At 44.9% G+C, this 19,115-nt stretch overlaps 2 long non-coding RNA genes and 1 other non-coding gene across 3 annotated transcripts; 2 read left to right on the top strand and 1 right to left on the bottom strand.

The window, feature by feature from the left end:
* Window positions 1-4,698: 4,698 nt before the first annotated feature.
* Window positions 4,699-4,770, top strand: Trnar-ucu (transfer RNA arginine (anticodon UCU)). The gene has a single exon. It is a non-coding gene; the product is annotated as a tRNA-Arg (tRNA).
* A 468-nt stretch (window positions 4,771-5,238) lies between these two features.
* On the top strand, window positions 5,239-9,925 carry LOC144178025 (uncharacterized). The gene is made up of 4 exons (XR_013323921.1): window positions 5,239-5,379; window positions 5,790-5,880; window positions 6,976-7,098; window positions 9,804-9,925. It is a non-coding gene; the product is annotated as an uncharacterized LOC144178025 (long non-coding RNA).
* A 2,486-nt stretch (window positions 9,926-12,411) lies between these two features.
* LOC144178032 (uncharacterized) lies at window positions 12,412-17,098 on the bottom strand. The gene is made up of 4 exons (XR_013323925.1): window positions 16,958-17,098; window positions 16,457-16,547; window positions 15,239-15,361; window positions 12,412-12,533 (listed from the first exon to the last, which is right to left on the bottom strand). It is a non-coding gene; the product is annotated as an uncharacterized LOC144178032 (long non-coding RNA).
* Window positions 17,099-19,115: the final 2,017 nt, after the last annotated feature.

Genomic DNA, 19,115 nt, shown 5'->3' with positions numbered 1-19,115 from the left:
GTTTCGTCTGGGCGGAGCGCTAGATACGATAAAGAAAAAAACAAAACAAGCAACCCGGTTGTTTGTGCGATCGCATAAGAAGCAGCAGGGCACAAAGTGCAACCATCGTGACAAGGTTGAAAGCAATCGTCAGAAAATCTGAGTACCAACGTGTTCAAGGTGGGCTACAAGTGATTATACTTATCGCGTATTCCCAGCGTGACTTAGGCCCAACTTTATGGGGCATTAGGCTAAATTTCTATTTGTCACACTCCAGGAATTAATTCATAATAACGGTTGACTTTCACAGCGGCGGCCGATCACAGGGTGAACTGTGGATGCACGCTTGCCTAGCAACCGTTCACGCTACAATTTTCGAACGCTACACTGCGATTGCAAAACAGCACGGATGACAAAGTATTTAGGTAATATTACCAAGAACACTGTTGCAGCGTAAAACTTAATCAAACGACCCGGTTGAAGCACTTCGAAATGCACAGCGGCGGCCATCACAAGGGGACGCGAAATCCAACACAGGCGCAGATGAAGCACTTTTAACTTCGTTAAAATATCCAGATCTAGGAGTGTGGTTGAATCAGCGCAGCCGTCCCAGAAGGCGAAATCCAACGCGCAACTGAAACACTTGCCGGTTGGCGCAAGCGAAAAGGGTGCACGCTTCGGTATTCACTGCCGGCCGGCCGCCGGGCCAAGAGCGGGGAGTGTGTGCGCCGGCAGAACAGCCCCGCAACCCTTCGCCTTTCCCTCTCGCACTCCTCCTTTTCTCCCTTTCGTGGGTGATGCATCGCCGAAACCGGAATACGCCTCCGGGACGCTCAGTGCCGGACATTCCCCGCCGCTCCACACGTGAGCGTAGGTTCCCCTCGCATCTTCAGGACTACGTGTAGTGTGTCTATCTAGCAATGGGGGAGGGGTGTTATGTACCCGCAGACTGCAGCCCCGAACCTGCATACTGCCACTCCGTTTGCGTGAACTATACGGGCGCCTCGACGCCGCGTCTCGTGTTACAGCCCGCCGCTGGCACGCTCGGGTCTTTGCCCTCTTTATGTTCTCGCTTCTCTCTCTTCTCTCGAGACCCACTCGCTCTCAACGTATACTGTACGCTTGGCTCCAATAAACAGTTTTGCCTCGGACCCCGACTCGCGAACACCTCAGTCGTGTATTTACTGTTTGCATATTTCTTCATCCCATTTAGCCAACCGAGCAGACCGCGCCGTGCTTTAGCCATCGAGCTCGTTATCATGCCGATATTTTTTTCTTCGTTGTTTGATGATTTTGCTATGGTATTGTGTCAACTGAGGAAAGAGTGGCGTGCTTTATGCTGGCCAGCATACGTCACTTCTGATTTTTTTTCTTTATTTTCTTGCTGATTTTTTTTATCAAGATCTGCATACCGAGCAAACTGCGTCGTGCGTACGCAAACGTTTCCCGTTTTCTTTTTCAAATTTGACCCATGCAGCACACATGACAGATGTCTTAAAACTTCAGTTAAGTCAACGAAAAGAGCGCAAATACAGGATTATTGTGTGATCATTTTATTTATTAAATAAACATAATTTTATTGCGCGTGCGTGTGCGTCCGTGCGTGCATGCGTGCGTGTATGTGTGTTCGCGCGTGCGCGTGCGTGTGTGTGTGCGCGCGCGCGTGTGTGTGCGTGTGTTCGCACGTGCGTGCGTGCGCTTACGTGCGTGCCTGCGTGTGTGTGTGTGTGTGCAAGTGTGGCTGCACACACACACACAGATATATATATATATATATATATATATATATATATATATATATATAGAGAGAGAGAGAGAGAGAGAGAGAGAGAGAAAAAATAAGGGTTGGCAGTCAAGAAAACCTCGGAAAGGAAAGGGGAGTTGTGGTGGGTCATAGAAACAGATGAATTTTTTGAGTCAGAAAGAAAGTGGTGAAAAAATGCCCGCCGGGTGGGATCCGAACCCACGAACTCCAGAATACCGGCCAGACCGGTATTCTGGAGTTCAAGGGTTCGGATGCCACCCTGCGGGCATTTTTTCACCACTTTCGCACCAGACCGGTATTCTGGAGGTCGTGCGTTCGGATCCCACCCGGCGGGCATTTTTTCACCAATTCTTTCTGACTAAAAAAATTCTTCATGTGTTTCTATGACCCACCACAACCTCCCCTTTGCTTTCCGAGGTTTTCATGACTGCCAACCCTTATTTTCTGTCTTATTTCACAGAGCCCCTCATTTCCCATTTTCTGATTCGCATATATAAGAGAAGAAAAACTTCGAACAAGGTAAAAGCACGATTGTGGCCTACGTTTCAGCAAAGAGAACTTGCTTTCCTCAAGAAAACCCGCGAAATATGAAAAATACCACGTGATGGCGCCTCCGAGCGCTTTTGCGCGCCTCGTAAAGCAATGCCCTCAAACAGGCTGCCTCTGAGTTAGCCAGAATGTAATAAACAAAAGAAAGAAAGAAGAAATCGCGACCGAGTTTGTGCCTTATCTGCACAGGCGCCCAGCAAATCTTGCTGCTGCTGCTCCTTCCATGCATGCCTTTATCAAGTTGATGCGCTGTCTCTTGGGGCGGGTGACAGGCGAAGCAGTTGCATTCAATCAGCTTGTTTGGGGACGCTGCTTTACAATGCGCGCGAAGGCGTCGTCACGTGGTATTTTTCATATTTCGCGGGTTTTTTTTATAAGTCATAATAAATGAGTACGCAATTAGTTCGACGCTGAAAATACCGCAGTTAGATGCCCCTCGTGGGTACCTACAAGTGCCTCATTGATACTTCAGTGATTAGGACTGTAATTCTCGAGTTAGATAATTAATTAGTTAGATATCATTAACGAAAAAATTACTGTCCGCTTCTCCACAGTACTGAAAACATGGCGCACTAGGTTTTCTTCGAGTAACGCCATTGCTCTTTTTTTAAATCTTGGTGCATGATAGCTGGGACACCCTGTATCAGGGGGGTAAAGCGAGCTCTGAGACCGTACGAATCGTGGGCGCTGACATGATACAATTCCCATGGTTGTCAGATCAATTGTATTCAGCCTTCTAAAAAGTTGTTCCGTAATTATTTAACTAAAACAAAGAACTGAAGCAAAAGAGTTACAAATAATTGCGTCAGTAAATGAAACTAGCTCTATAAAAATCTTTTAGTGTAATTAGGATTTAATTAGCGGAGAAAGAGTAAGTGCATAGTTCAGTTTTTGTTTCGGTTTTCTTAAAGTGTGCCAGGAAGTGGCGAGGCCCTTGCGCTTGACTTGCGCAGTGTGTGTGTGTGTGCCGTCTCCAGCTCAGATCTGCGTGCGTACAAAATGTGTACAACTGGTACAACTCGGATGCGCGCGCTGAGTAAGTGCCTCCCCGGGCGCTTGCGAGGCTGTCATTCTTTCTTCACGTTAAGCACGCCGGAGCCGGAACAGCGATTCCGATCTGACCTTGACTACCGAAAGGTCATTGCAGGTTACGGAGTGACAGCCAGCGATCGTTCCCGTTGGAAGAGAAATAAAAGGAGCTTTTATAATTGTTCTGTTCCAGTTGTTTTATTCATGCAACTTCTTAAAGCTCTGCATGCTTCGCACTTTCGCGTAAGCGTTTGTGAAGGTAGAACGAAAAAATAGGTAACGAAATGCGGTTTCTTTTTTAATCAGTCACAGTAAATCAATGTCAATGTTCTCTCCTCGCGCGCTCTGTGCGGTAAACTACTGCCCATTCACTAATGCGCATTTAGTCCCGCAAGCGTTCCCTTTGAAGTGGTGGAAAGCAGCTAGAACTTGACCAATACAGACAGAAAGGAAAACGGGACACGCCGCGGACGGTATTTCGCATGCATTCTTCCACTCCGTCGGCCTGCGATTGACCGCGCTCTTTCGTTTCTGTGCTTCATACGCCGCGACTCACCGGCAATATCAGCGTTGGCCCATGCGATGTTTTCTGTGTGTGTGTGTGTGTGTGTGTGTCAATAAAGGTTTTACACTGAGCTAAAGCCACAGTTCACTTCACTTCATTTGAAAAGCATTGAGCGACTCGCAAAATGTCACAGAATGGCAAATAAAGCGGCACAGCGCGAAAATGCACGGATGTCATACGGAGATTCATTTTTCCGTGTGCCCAGTGCGGGTCAGCTGACTCCTTGGCATTCTCGCGCATGCGATCAGTCGCATTCGAGCTTGCGCTCAAGTGTTGTGTACACGTTGCCACATCTTGCTCAAATAGTCTCAGTACATATAAGTCACACGTACGCTAAACCGAAAACACGTCGGTTACCTACCCACAGGAGATAAACTACGCAATGCTGTCGACGCCGCCTACACAAAATCCGCCTGGCCAGCGGTCCGCCATGTTACAATTAATCCCGGCATGCTTCGCTAGCCGGACGCGGAAACGCCACAGTAGCACGTTGCCAGATTACAACCCATCGCTTTCGCCGTTTTTAGTAAGCAAAAGCTCAGGTGGCAACCTTCAAATCGTTGTATCATGTCTGCCACTGTGTGTCGTACGGTTCCAATGCATTGGCTCAGCGGCGCGCTTTCCCTCTAGAGTCAGTATATTATCTCTATGCCCTGTGTATATATATATATATATATATATATATATATATATATATATATATATATATATATATATATATATATATATATATATATATGGCTACCACCTCAAGCGTCAGATACAGTTGTAGTAAATATAAATACCCCAGAAAGTGAAGCAGAACACAGTCGCCCAGATAGCCGAATTGGTAAGGCATTCGAGATCTAATCGAAAGGCGTGGGTTCGGTCCCCACTCTGGGCACGTGTTTTTCTTTCTTTCTTTCTCACGTAATTAATAAAAAAAAATAATGTAACGTTAATAACGGTAAAAAAAAAAGTCTAACCACTCCACTATGCCTTCTTTGGCGTTGTAGACTGCCGGCATTTCTTTCTGTATTTCCTAACGAGCCCCTCATTTCCAAACCCTATTATCGTGCGAAAGCTTAGCGAGGGCCTCGGTTCTGGCAGCCTTGATGCCAAGGTAGCATAAGAGCGAAGCGGCTAAAAGGAGGAAAGAAATCCTTGGGTCACGTGATCAAATCGTGACGTCACTTGACTTGTTTTTGAGCGCCTAGGGACAACGCCGAAGTAGGCGCAACATTTCCCTGGGTCCCCCGAGTGAACGATTTGCGCTGTCACTACCCAGCGTGTGTTTGTGTTGAATGCTACCAAATGAAGCTGCAAATGCGTGAATATACCGTGAATGCTAGTATTGGTGCGATTTCCCTATCCGACATACCTACTGCGACATTTCAAGAGAGACTTGCAGCCTGAGCTCAGCGTAGATCAGCCATGCCGGTCTCAGGCGTTTGCTGTCACAGACACGGAAGAGCGGAAAAGGGGGCATGTATGCGCTCATTTTCCCAGCAAGGTCAGTAACATCGTTAGTTTATGTTTGTTGTAGTTTTTGTGTTTATACTATTGTACTATGTACCCTAAAGCTGCGTGAATTCTTGCTTACGTGGTCGCCTAGCTCGGCCTCCTAGCTGTCATTCTCATTCCCGATCGTATTGTGATGTTAACGATTTTTGTATAATCTTGAATCAAATTTAGCGTGCGCTGCATACTTGGGCGAGGAACAGACACAGTGGAAAACGACAAACCAGACGTTGGCGCGCAAACCAACACTTGCTTCGTGTATCCAACGTACGTGTGGTTTCTTTTCCCACTCCCTGTTTCTCGCCCAAGTATGGAGCACACGCTAAATTCAAATTACAATGCTATGTCCTTACACACTCCGGCCGCAGTTTCAAGCGTTTCGTTGTTGTTCCTTTTGTGTAGGAGCCCATCACATTGCTCAAGTTTATTCGAACCGGTGGCGTGTACTCCCCGAGGCGCTGTCCTGGATGTTTGAAGTACATGTGCCTCGATCGTAAGTATGCATGTGTTTGATAGGGTTAATCTCGCGAGTAGCACGCATCAGAGTTCTAGCTCTTCGGGCAGTTAAGTTGCGTTGCGGGAGAGGAATTGGAAACGTCGCTTCTGTACAGAGAACGTAAGGATATCGCGGCCAAAGGAAAAAAAAAAAGCGTGAAACCGCGAGCCAAAAAAGACGGGAGAGGGAGAGAGAAAGGATAGACCAAATGACTGCGGCAGAATCAGATCAACCGAAGGGCTGTGAAGGTTACGCGGCATTTCGGGCCCTTTATGAGGAGGCACCAGGAGCAACTGTCAGTAAAGTGTAAATTGAAGGTGAATGGAAGAAGCTGTGTATGGGACAAATAGTATGTGGCAGGCCATGAAGCCATTGAAAATTTGAAAGCGCATTAATAACGATTACAGGCAGGAGGGACACACACAAGCACTTACTTGCTACTGCCGTTTTGTTGAAAAACACGAAATTTATTCACGAAAGAAATAATAGATTGAAGAAATATGGTGCCGATTAGTGCGTGCTCCTGCCCGTGTAGAGTTATAGACGATTTGCTGACACACTTGCTACTATGTTCATCAATAAAGAAGGCCTCAACCCGTTCCCTAACAATCTGATCATTATACCTGTGCAACATCACAGTCTCATCAAACAAAGGGCGACACCCACACTTTTTATAATTCGCAGGAAGATTTGCACCCGTTGAATTTGTGATCGTAAACAAATGCTCTCTGAGATGGGCACTCAGACAGCGTCCTGTCTGGCCCATATACATGGACTTACATGACAACGGAATACTGCAAATCATGCTAATCGCACAACGAACTAAAGGCTGCACATGGTTAACACTGCACTCATTTTTCCCTTTCCTCGGATGATCCTTGTTATTAACAATGCAGCAGAGATTTCTTATTTTGCTTTTGCAGAAAACAACACACAGTACCATGTGCCGAGTGTTCTTTTTCTTGTAGTGGGTTTTCCTGTGTGGTCTTTTTTCACGTCGCCATCTTTTACGCATTTTGTTTTCCAAAGATGTATTATTAGCTTACCCAACTTTCAGTTGTTTTGACTCAGCATTTAATCCTGTTCCTGCAGCATCTGCATAAGAGGGCTTCCAGTGGAAAAAAAAAGTGCTTGGACCTGGCCCCTACGATGTTGGTGCAGGGCCTGGAGGGCAAGCCTTGGTCTACATCCTTTCTGGGTACCCATGGAAAGCAGGTGAATGCCTCCAGAAGTGGCTGTTTTTGTGGTACACTCTAAATTAGCAGCTGGCAGACTGCGTGTGTTCGCAGACCACCCTGGTAGTATGACAACCAAATATGTAGTTGTGGCCTAGTTACTGAGGGGAAGACTTAATAATAAAAAATCAACTGCCCATCTGCTGAAACGACAAAAATGGGGGACATGAAGCGTTGCAAAATCAAGTCCAACACCAAATTAACCAGCCCAGTACTGAGCACCTGTTCCTTATCAGGATGGTCTGCTGCACTGCAGTTGTGCTCTCTTGAGCTTTACTGATGCAGGCAATCCATGACCTTCCGTAGTGTACAACCATTGTCGTTAGATGGAGGTGTGCATTTTCTGTGTAATTTTCCACGTCCATGCAAATCCAAATTGCTTCGACTGTGCTGGAATGGCGCAATGGAATAGACGTCAGCTTCATAACATGAGGGACCTAGGTTCAGTTGAGATCGCGGGAAGCGTTTTAATGTTTTTTCACTTCACCCATGATCATCATCATCAGAAAAAGTTGGCTTTCCTGCAGTGCATTTTGATTGGACTACAGACACATCAGGGAGAGGCTGGAAGCTTCACTGTAGTAAATGAAACTGTACCAAGTACAGTATGTGCATGAAGCTTTAAGCATTGTACATGAGCCAAGACAGTGAGGAGTGGTTATAGGTTAAATCCTTGTCAAGAAAGATCACAAAAAGTTCAATGTGAATCACTGAGCTTGCAAACTTGTCGAATCTAAACTTGACACTTTATTGTACCAGTCTTTCATGCTCAGCTGAGGAATGGTGGACAGATGGGGCCAACAACTGGCAGAAAGGGCCATTAGCATGCAGTTCATGTGTCTATGTAAATATTATAAGAAAGTACTGGTATGAAATTTTCGTGTTACATTTTTCCCATTGCTATGGGTGCCTACCAGCCCAGGAATCATAGAATGGAACATTAGATAGTCAACCTCGGGGTAAATAATTAGTTTGAGCAATTGTTTATTCGTGCCAGTTTCGGCTTGGACAAAACGAACACCAAGGCGGCCGCCATGAGAGAATGGCACTCTTGATGTCGCTGTTCTCATTGCATCATGGTCAGACTGGATGCGCGCCCTAGAGTGGCCCAAGCTAGCCATGGCCGCACGCGTCTAGGCCGCACGATATCAGTCCCAAAACTGTGACATGATTCACAAGGCAGTGCAGCGTGCACCATCAGCAGCCAGTGTGTTGGCTAAGTCACTGGAGCCCTAATGTCGGCAGTTTGGGGCGAACTGCATGGCGAGGCACTCCACGTATCTTGCTTATGCCAGTGTCGAAAGGGTATTCATTCGGAGCTTTCTTGTGCATGCAAATATTAAAATTGATTTAAAATATGTTATACTGAATGGTTGCTACTAAAATCTGCAGCTACAAAGGAAACTTTTTGCATAGTTATCTCAGCTTTGATATTTCAAGTACTCCTTTAAGTAAAGCCTAATCATGCTATGAACGTTTAATAGCGGTGCTACTCCTTTAAGGTATTTTTTACTTGTTTTAAGCTGACTTGTTTTTAGTTTGGAGTGAAGAGAGACCGTAACATTCTGGCCGCCCAGCCGCCCATTTCTGGCCATCAGTATTTCTGAGTTCTTCAAAACAGTTTTTGCTCGGCACTTCTCTGAAATTTCGAGGACACCTAACTGAACTTAGTCGTGATTAATGCATTTAAAGTGCAAAAGTGAAGCAATCTCCACCCTTGCACTCAGATGGCAGAGCATCATCCTTACATCAGAAAAAGGTTTTGTTTTGCCGAATCTTTGCCACTTCGGACCACTATAGAACTTGCTGCCCACATAGGGGTGCTCTCCAGCTGAATCAGCCTTAGGTGTCACAGGAGTGAGAGTAAGAACTTTAAAGTAGTGTTAGAAATAAGCACAATACAATGGGGCTCTTCGATTTACACTCTTGAACTCACTGCGGTAGTGCATAGGGATACATGGGAAAATCGAATGCCGGACTGCTTCTCGGGGAGCCCACGGTGAGTCCGAGACTGTAAATTAAAGAGCCCCAATAGCTTTCTTTTTTGTAACATGTTAACAGGTCGACCAACCTTATGGCAACTGTAGGATGTGACTTGTTTGTAGAAGGGCAAAATCAGAAAAATAGAGACGAGCAAGTAAGTCATCGTTGCACGACAGCTTCTGCGACACCTAAGTTAAGCTGCCTGCAATTTATGGGCGAATAAAATTGTTTTCAAGATGTTTACAGTTTTATTGCCTGGTTCAAAAAAACTGGTATACAAAATTTTGAGGAAAGCTGGAGTTGGCCATGTATTTATTTGTATTAGGAAATGTGTGGAAATGTGCCATTCTATTATTTATTTTATAAAGTTTTTAATTGCTACAGGAACGTTTATTTGTAGATGCAGTGCCATGTATTTGGTGTCCTATGTTTATTTATTCAAGATACCCTTATGGCCCAACGGGCATTAATGGGGGGTGTGGTACCTGAGCAGATTAAATGAAGAATAATAACATAAGAGAATTCTGCCACGTGCATACAAGAAAAAATAAAGGAAAAAAGATACAGCAGAATCGTCAGTGTCCACACGCATGTACTGTGTTTAAGCTGTTTGCTCATTTGAATTTTGAATGGGAGGCTCCTAAGGAAATGTATGCAGTGCTTGACCAGTTTTCAAAATGCTATTTCTCTTTTACTTTTCAGTGACACAGGTCTCAACAAGCATCTGGATGCACCTACAAAATTTTTGCTGGGCACCTCTGATATCTGTCGTCTTCTATGGCCTTGAAACTGGGAATAAATAAAGCTAAAAACTGTCTCTTTCATTTGGTATATTCCTTTTACATAGTGCAGGAACGTCTAAATAATATGGAGGACAATACACAAGCACTTCCGCGTCATCGTCCCCTGGTCACTTATCTGGTATTTATGCTGCAGTTTAAACGAACTGCCTGGTAGCCAACATTCACAACCATTTCAAGTTGTACCTCTCAAGCTGTAAAATTATAAGTCATTTGTCCGAGGAACATAGTAAAGGTCTTCACAAGAAGACATTATTAAATATTGAGATGCTACACTGCAGGTTCATTTACAACAGCAGGTTCTAAATATTTTGCATGTTTTAATTCTGGCCTTCACATCTGTTCTTGAAGCCAGTAAGTTGGAAGCAATCTAATGCTTGCTTTACATCGGTTACTAAAAGGGCTAGCGTCATAGCATCGGTTACTAAAAGGGCTAGCGTCATAGCAATCAAGCATCCTGCAATAACACAAATTTGTTTAGACTAGAGCTACTAAATAAGCTACGCTACCATCTATATCGCCAATAAATGTGCATTTTGGAATGACCACATCTGGAAACTGACTTGAAGGGGCAATATCTCATCCTACGTTTCTTTTTAGTTTAAAAGTGGCGCACTGCACACGTAAAACTGCTATTGCGATAACTGTTCTCCCGGGTACACGCGCGTTTGTAGGAAATCTCACAACCGTGAACGGAATTTCGCTTTGATTTTCTCATCGGTCTTGAAAGAAGCAGAAACTTAAACGCAGAGGTAATTAAGTGTCGGAGAAATAATGAAGAAGACGTCCTCCAAGACTGATGATTGGTTGGTGCGGGGCAGCAGTAAGAGGAGAAAGAAATGTTGATAGTTTATGAGAATAAAGGAACCAGCGCAGGACAAACTCGGGGCGACACCATGGACACGGTCAGGCAGGCACGCTCCGCATTAAAAAAAAATCCTTCAGCCAGAAACCCGTAAAACTTGAAGTAATTACAAAAGGAAGCGTCAGTTCCAGCCGTTTCTTGCGTCGTCTGCTGCTTGACACCGGCCATCGCCTCCTCTTTTTAGAGGAAGCGATGCGCTGGCACTCAGCTTCTTACAGGGAATTCCCTAGGAGGCTACGCGCGAGGCCACATCAAGCCTGCTCGCTGCAACAACAAATTCCCTAAATGTCCCTAACTTTTGTCCCCAACTGACAGTGGTTTCAGGAGCCAATCAAAACGTGGAATAATTTCCTCCTTTTAGCCGCATGCCCGGGGCGTGACGCGAACGTCTACAGCCTGTCATGAGCGGTTAACTGGCGGGAAACCCTCTTATGCGCATGCGGCTAAAAGGAGGAAATTATTCCACGTTTTGATTGGCTCCTGAAACCACTGTCAGTTGGGGACAAAAGTTAGGGACATTTAGGGAATTTGTTGTTGCAGCGAGCAGGCTTGATGTGGCCTCGCGCGTAGCCTCCTAGGGAATTCCCTGTAAGAAGCTGAGTGCCAGCGCATCGCTTCCTCTAAAAAGAGGAGGCGATGGCCGGTGTCAAGCAGCAGACGACGCAAGAAACGGCTGGAACTGACGCTTCCTTTTGTAATTACTTCAAGTTTTACGGGTTTCTGGCTGAAGGATTTTTTTTTAATGCGGAGCGTGCCTGCCTGACCGTGTCCATGGTGTCGCCCCGAGTTTGTCCTGCGCTGGTTCCTTTATTCTCATAAACTATCAACATTTCTTTCTCCTCTTACTGCTGCCCCGCACCAACCAATCATCAGTCTTGGAGGACGTCTTCTTCATTATTTCTCCGACACTTAATTACCTCTGCGTTTAAGTTTCTGCTTCTTTCAAGAACGATGAGAAAATCAAAGCGAAATTCCGTTCACGGTTGTGAGATTTCCTACAAACGCGCGTGTACCCGGGAGAACAGTTATCGCAATAGCAGTTTTACGTGTGCAGTGCGCCACTTTTAAACTAAAAAGAAACGTAGGATGAGATATTGCCCCTTCAAGTCAGTTTCCAGATGTGGTCATTCCAAAATGCACATTTATTGGCGATATAGATGGTAGCGTAGCTTATTTAGTAGCTCTAGTCTAAACAAATTTGTGTTATTGCAGGATGCTTGATTGCTATGACGCTAGCCCTTTTAGTAACCGATGCTATGACGCTAGCCCTTTTAGTAACCGATGTAAAGCAAGCATTAGATTGCTTCCAACTTACTGGCTTCAAGAACAGATGTGAAGGCCAGAATTAAAACATGCAAAATATTTAGAACCTGCTGTTGTAAATGAACCTGCAGTGTAGCATCTCAATATTTAATAATGTCTTCTTGTGAAGACCTTTACTATGTTCCTCGGACAAATGACTTATAATTTTACAGCTTGAGAGGTACAACTTGAAATGGTTGTGAATGTTGGCTACCAGGCAGTTCGTTTAAACTGCAGCATAAATACCAGATAAGTGACCAGGGGACGATGACGCGGAAGTGCTTGTGTATTGTCCTCCATATTATTTAGACGTTCCTGCACTATGTAAAAGGAATATACCAAATGAAAGAGACAGTTTTTAGCTTTATTTATTCCCAGTTTCAAGGCCATAGAAGACGACAGATATCAGAGGTGCCCAGCAAAAATTTTGTAGGTGCATCCAGATGCTTGTTGAGACCTGTGTCACTGAAAAGTAAAAGAGAAATAGCATTTTGAAAACTGGTCAAGCACTGCATATATTTCCTTAGGAGCCTCCCATTCAAAATTCAAATGAGCAAACAGCTTAAACACAGTACATGCGTGTGGACACTGACGATTCTGCTGTATCTTTTTTCCTTTATTTTTTCTTGTATGCACGTGGCAGAATTCTCTTATGTTATTATTCTTCATTTAATCTGCTCAGGTACCACACCCCCCATTAATGCCCGTTGGGCCATAAGGGTATCTTGAATAAATAAACATAGGACACCAAATACATGGCACTGCATCTACAAATAAACGTTCCTGTAGCAATTAAAAACTTTATAAAATAAATAATAGAATGGCACATTTCCACACATTTCCTAATACAAATAAATACATGGCCAACTCCAGCTTTCCTCAAAATTTTGTATACCAGTTTTTTTGAACCAGGCAATAAAACTGTAAACATCTTGAAAACAATTTTATTCGCCCATAAATTGCAGGCAGCTTAACTTAGGTGTCGCAGAAGCTGTCGTGCAACGATGACTTACTTGCTCGTCTCTATTTTTCTGATTTTGCCCTTCTACAAACAAGTCACATCCTACAGTTGCCATAAGGTTGGTCGACCTGTTAACATGTTACAAAAAAGAAAGCTATTGGGGCTCTTTAATTTACAGTCTCGGACTCACCGTGGGCTCCCCGAGAAGCAGTCCGGCATTCGATTTTCCCATGTATCCCTATGCACTACCGCAGTGAGTTCAAGAGTGTAAATCGAAGAGCCCCATTGTATTGTGCTTATTTCTAACACTACTTTAAAGTTCTTACTCTCACTCCTGTGACACCTAAGGCTGATTCAGCTGGAGAGCACCCCTATGTGGGCAGCAAGTTCTATAGTGGTCCGAAGTGGCAAAGATTCGGCAAAACAAAACCTTTTTCTGATGTAAGGATGATGCTCTGCCATCTGAGTGCAAGGGTGGAGATTGCTTCACTTTTGCACTTTAAATGCATTAATCACGACTAAGTTCAGTTAGGTGTCCTCGAAATTTCAGAGAAGTGCCGAGCAAAAACTGTTTTGAAGAACTCAGAAATACTGATGGCCAGAAATGGGCGGCTGGGCGGCCAGAATGTTACGGTCTCTCTTCACTCCAAACTAAAAACAAGTCAGCTTAAAACAAGTAAAAAATACCTTAAAGGAGTAGCACCGCTATTAAACGTTCATAGCATGATTAGGCTTTACTTAAAGGAGTACTTGAAATATCAAAGCTGAGATAACTATGCAAAAAGTTTCCTTTGTAGCTGCAGATTTTAGTAGCAACCATTCAGTATAACATATTTTAAATCAATTTTAATATTTGCATGCACAAGAAAGCTCCGAATGAATACCCTTTCGACACTGGCATAAGCAAGATACGTGGAGTGCCTCGCCATGCAGTTCGCCCCAAACTGCCGACATTAGGGCTCCAGTGACTTAGCCAACACACTGGCTGCTGATGGTGCACGCTGCACTGCCTTGTGAATCATGTCACAGTTTTGGGACTGATATCGTGCGGCCTAGACGCGTGCGGCCATGGCTAGCTTGGGCCACTCTAGGGCGCGCATCCAGTCTGACCATGATGCAATGAGAACAGCGACATCAAGAGTGCCATTCTCTCATGGCGGCCGCCTTGGTGTTCGTTTTGTCCAAGCCGAAACTGGCACGAATAAACAATTGCTCAAACTAATTATTTACCCCGAGGTTGACTATCTAATGTTCCATTCTATGATTCCTGGGCTGGTAGGCACCCATAGCAATGGGAAAAATGTAACACGAAAATTTCATACCAGTACTTTCTTATAATATTTACATAGACACATGAACTGCATGCTAATGGCCCTTTCTGCCAGTTGTTGGCCCCATCTGTCCACCATTCCTCAGCTGAGCATGAAAGACTGGTACAATAAAGTGTCAAGTTTAGATTCGACAAGTTTGCAAGCTCAGTGATTCACATTGAACTTTTTGTGATCTTTCTTGACAAGGATTTAACCTATAACCACTCCTCACTGTCTTGGCTCATGTACAATGCTTAAAGCTTCATGCACATACTGTACTTGGTACAGTTTCATTTACTACAGTGAAGCTTCCAGCCTCTCCCTGATGTGTCTGTAGTCCAATCAAAATGCACTGCAGGAAAGCCAACTTTTTCTGATGATGATGATCATGGGTGAAGTGAAAAAACATTAAAACGCTTCCCGCGATCTCAACTGAACCTAGGTCCCTCATGTTATGAAGCTGACGTCTATTCCATTGCGCCATTCCAGCACAGTCGAAGCAATTTGGATTTGCATGGACGTGGAAAATTACACAGAAAATGCACACCTCCATCTAACGACAATGGTTGTACACTACGGAAGGTCATGGATTGCCTGCATCAGTAAAGCTCAAGAGAGCACAACTGCAGTGCAGCAGACCATCCTGATAAGGAACAGGTGCTCAGTACTGGGCTGGTTAATTTGGTGTTGGACTTGATTTTGCAACGCTTCATGTCCCCCATTTTTGTCGTTTCAGCAGATGGGCAGTTGATTTTTTATTATTAAGTCTTCCCCTCAGTAACTAGGCCACAACTACATATTTGGTTGTCATACTACCAGGGTGGTCTGCGAACACACGCAGTCTGCCAGCTGCTAATTTAGAGTGTACCACAAAAACAGCCACTTCTGGAGGCATTCACCTGCTTTCCATGGGTACCCAGAAAGGATGTAGACCAAGGCTTGCCCTCCAGGCCCTGCACCAACATCGTAGGGGCCAGGTCCAAGCACTTTTTTTTTCCACTGGAAGCCCTCTTATGCAGATGCTGCAGGAACAGGATTAAATGCTGAGTCAAAACAACTGAAAGTTGGGTAAGCTAATAATACATCTTTGGAAAACAAAATGCGTAAAAGATGGCGACGTGAAAAAAGACCACACAGGAAAACCCACTACAAGAAAAAGAACACTCGGCACATGGTACTGTGTGTTGTTTTCTGCAAAAGCAAAATAAGAAATCTCTGCTGCATTGTTAATAACAAGGATCATCCGAGGAAAGGGAAAAATGAGTGCAGTGTTAACCATGTGCAGCCTTTAGTTCGTTGTGCGATTAGCATGATTTGCAGTATTCCGTTGTCATGTAAGTCCATGTATATGGGCCAGACAGGACGCTGTCTGAGTGCCCATCTCAGAGAGCATTTGTTTACGATCACAAATTCAACGGGTGCAAATCTTCCTGCGAATTATAAAAAGTGTGGGTGTCGCCCTTTGTTTGATGAGACTGTGATGTTGCACAGGTATAATGATCAGATTGTTAGGGAACGGGTTGAGGCCTTCTTTATTGATGAACATAGTAGCAAGTGTGTCAGCAAATCGTCTATAACTCTACACGGGCAGGAGCACGCACTAATCGGCACCATATTTCTTCAATCTATTATTTCTTTCGTGAATAAATTTCGTGTTTTTCAACAAAACGGCAGTAGCAAGTAAGTGCTTGTGTGTGTCCCTCCTGCCTGTAATCGTTATTAATGCGCTTTCAAATTTTCAATGGCTTCATGGCCTGCCACATACTATTTGTCCCATACACAGCTTCTTCCATTCACCTTCAATTTACACTTTACTGACAGTTGCTCCTGGTGCCTCCTCATAAAGGGCCCGAAATGCCGCGTAACCTTCACAGCCCTTCGGTTGATCTGATTCTGCCGCAGTCATTTGGTCTATCCTTTCTCTCTCCCTCTCCCGTCTTTTTTGGCTCGCGGTTTCACGCTTTTTTTTTTTCCTTTGGCCGCGATATCCTTACGTTCTCTGTACAGAAGCGACGTTTCCAATTCCTCTCCCGCAACGCAACTTAACTGCCCGAAGAGCTAGAACTCTGATGCGTGCTACTCGCGAGATTAACCCTATCAAACACATGCATACTTACGATCGAGGCACATGTACTTCAAACATCCAGGACAGCGCCTCGGGGAGTACACGCCACCGGTTCGAATAAACTTGAGCAATGTGATGGGCTCCTACACAAAAGGAACAACAACGAAACGCTTGAAACTGCGGCCGGAGTGTGTAAGGACATAGCATTGTAATTTGAATTTAGCGTGTGCTCCATACTTGGGCGAGAAACAGGGAGTGGGAAAAGAAACCACACGTACGTTGGATACACGAAGCAAGTGTTGGTTTGCGCGCCAACGTCTGGTTTGTCGTTTTCCACTGTGTCTGTTCCTCGCCCAAGTATGCAGCGCACGCTAAATTTGATTCAAGATTATACAAAAATCGTTAACATCACAATACGATCGGGAATGAGAATGACAGCTAGGAGGCCGAGCTAGGCGACCACGTAAGCAAGAATTCACGCAGCTTTAGGGTACATAGTACAATAGTATAAACACAAAAACTACAACAAACATAAACTAACGATGTTACTGACCTTGCTGGGAAAATGAGCGCATACATGCCCCCTTTTCCGCTCTTCCGTGTCTGTGACAGCAAACGCCTGAGACCGGCATGGCTGATCTACGCTGAGCTCAGGCTGCAAGTCTCTCTTGAAATGTCGCAGTAGGTATGTCGGATAGGGAAATCGCACCAATACTAGCATTCACGGTATATTCACGCATTTGCAGCTTCATTTGGTAGCATTCAACACAAACACACGCTGGGTAGTGACAGCGCAAATCGTTCACTCGGGGGACCCAGGGAAATGTTGCGCCTACTTCGGCGTTGTCCCTAGGCGCTCAAAAACAAGTCAAGTGACGTCACGATTTGATCACGTGACCCAAGGATTTCTTTCCTCCTTTTAGCCGCTTCGACGCCCCGGGGGTTGAAAAAGAAGGTCCCCTTCTCCCCGTGTAGTCTGAGTGGCGCTGGCTACCACCCTCAAGCGTCAGATATAGTTGTAGTTAATATAAGGCAGCGTCTTCTGCCACACGCGTGGCACCAGCCACGCCCCCTGGCAACGGCTGCTGCCACGCGTGACGTCATAATGACGTCACGGAGACGTCATAACATTAATAATTGTCATTATTTTGTGTAGTGTAGTCCGAAATACACATTTTTTTTATTTGCAGTACAAAATAACGCACCATTGAACTGCTAAAACTTTTCTAAACAAACAATTTTTGTTCTTGCGGGAGCAGCCGGCGATGCTGCTGCTGCTGCCACAACGTTTATAGTATCTAAAAACGTTGGCTGCCAGCTGCCGTATCGCGTACATGGAGTCGCGTATCCGAAGTGTGACGAAGCTCCGATTTTCTCGGGCCGACGACGTACATAAACCGGAGTTCATATTGTTAGAAGCACTATCTGAAAAAGTGAGAAAGTTGCTTGTGATTATGTATTGCGTGGGGACCCAGCCAGCCTTTCCAGACCGCAGCAAAGTAGCCGCTCTCGAGTAATGTTGACCTGTGACCGTTGGTTATGTTGGGGTACAGTTTCAGCGTACGTGAGACGACATCGCACAGCCGGCTGGCCCCGTTCGAACAAGCTACGTTCCACACAAGAAAAGACACCGTCCGAGCGTAATTCCGTGAACCTTCCGACGCATGTCGGCGCGGCGGCGTCTGCTATCAACAGTTTGCACCACGGCAAGTCCAGAATGCTTAAATGGGCGACCTGAAATCGCGGTGTGTGTTCTCGAAATGAAGACAACTTAGCAGCGCCAAAAGATAATCAGAATGTACAGCGCCGAGGACGAAGGGTAGTGGCGGCAACTGTTTTTTACTAGGCACATGTGCGCATTCCAATTACAGACAATTGCGCCAAGAATAGGAAAGGTAATCTTTGGTGTCCCCACACATGTACCACGTACAGGCGGTCACAGAATAAACCGGACCAAGCGAGCGGCGCGCGATAACTATCGGCGCGACACCTTCCGGCCCAGCGCCTGCTGTCGAGATAGCGGAGGGCGCATGCGTATCCCTCCCTATAGTTTGTGCATGTCAGTTTCCTTGATTTCGGCTGCAGCACTAGAGATGGGCAAAACGGCTCACTTCAGTGAGCGGCTCAGAACGGCTCAGTTCACTGAAGTGAACCGGTTCATTTGAACGGTTCAGCGGTTCATTTAGGTTTGTAGCCTGTGTTAAGCATCCATAATCTAAATTATTACTCAATTGTTATTTAGTCATTTATTTTGTAACAACATCCGCTGTATTTGTGCTGAAAAGAATTGGCCTCACCATCATTACAAAGGTTTTTATGTGTCAGTGGTATTTCAGAATCACTCTCGGTCGATATATATAGAAGAAAATGCAACTTTTTGTCAACTTTATAACCTCACAAATATGATCTCTACTAGTGAGCTGTGACGCCAGAAAAAATGATTCTGGACATAATACAAGAAACTAATTTTAATATTGTGGTGGTGAACAACACTTTGTTCAGTTTATTCGAAGCGAGGTCGACGGGTCCGCTTTCTGGCAGCGATAATACAGGGTGTTGCGACGATAACTGGAACACTTTAAAACATTTTCCTGAGCGATCCGCCGCTCTGTTCGCGCTCAAACTTCACACAAAGGTCGCATTTTGTGGTCTATTTTGTTTGACATCGGGAACAACAACGGTACTTACCTGTTTATTCTGAAAATAAATAA

This window comes from Haemaphysalis longicornis, unplaced genomic scaffold (assembly GCF_048455015.1).
Source record: "Haemaphysalis longicornis isolate Haplotype H1 unplaced genomic scaffold, Haemaphysalis longicornis Haplotype H1 scaffold_380, whole genome shotgun sequence".
NCBI lineage: Eukaryota > Metazoa > Arthropoda > Arachnida > Ixodida > Ixodidae > Haemaphysalis > Haemaphysalis longicornis.
This window is presented reverse-complemented; position numbering and strand designations above follow the sequence as displayed.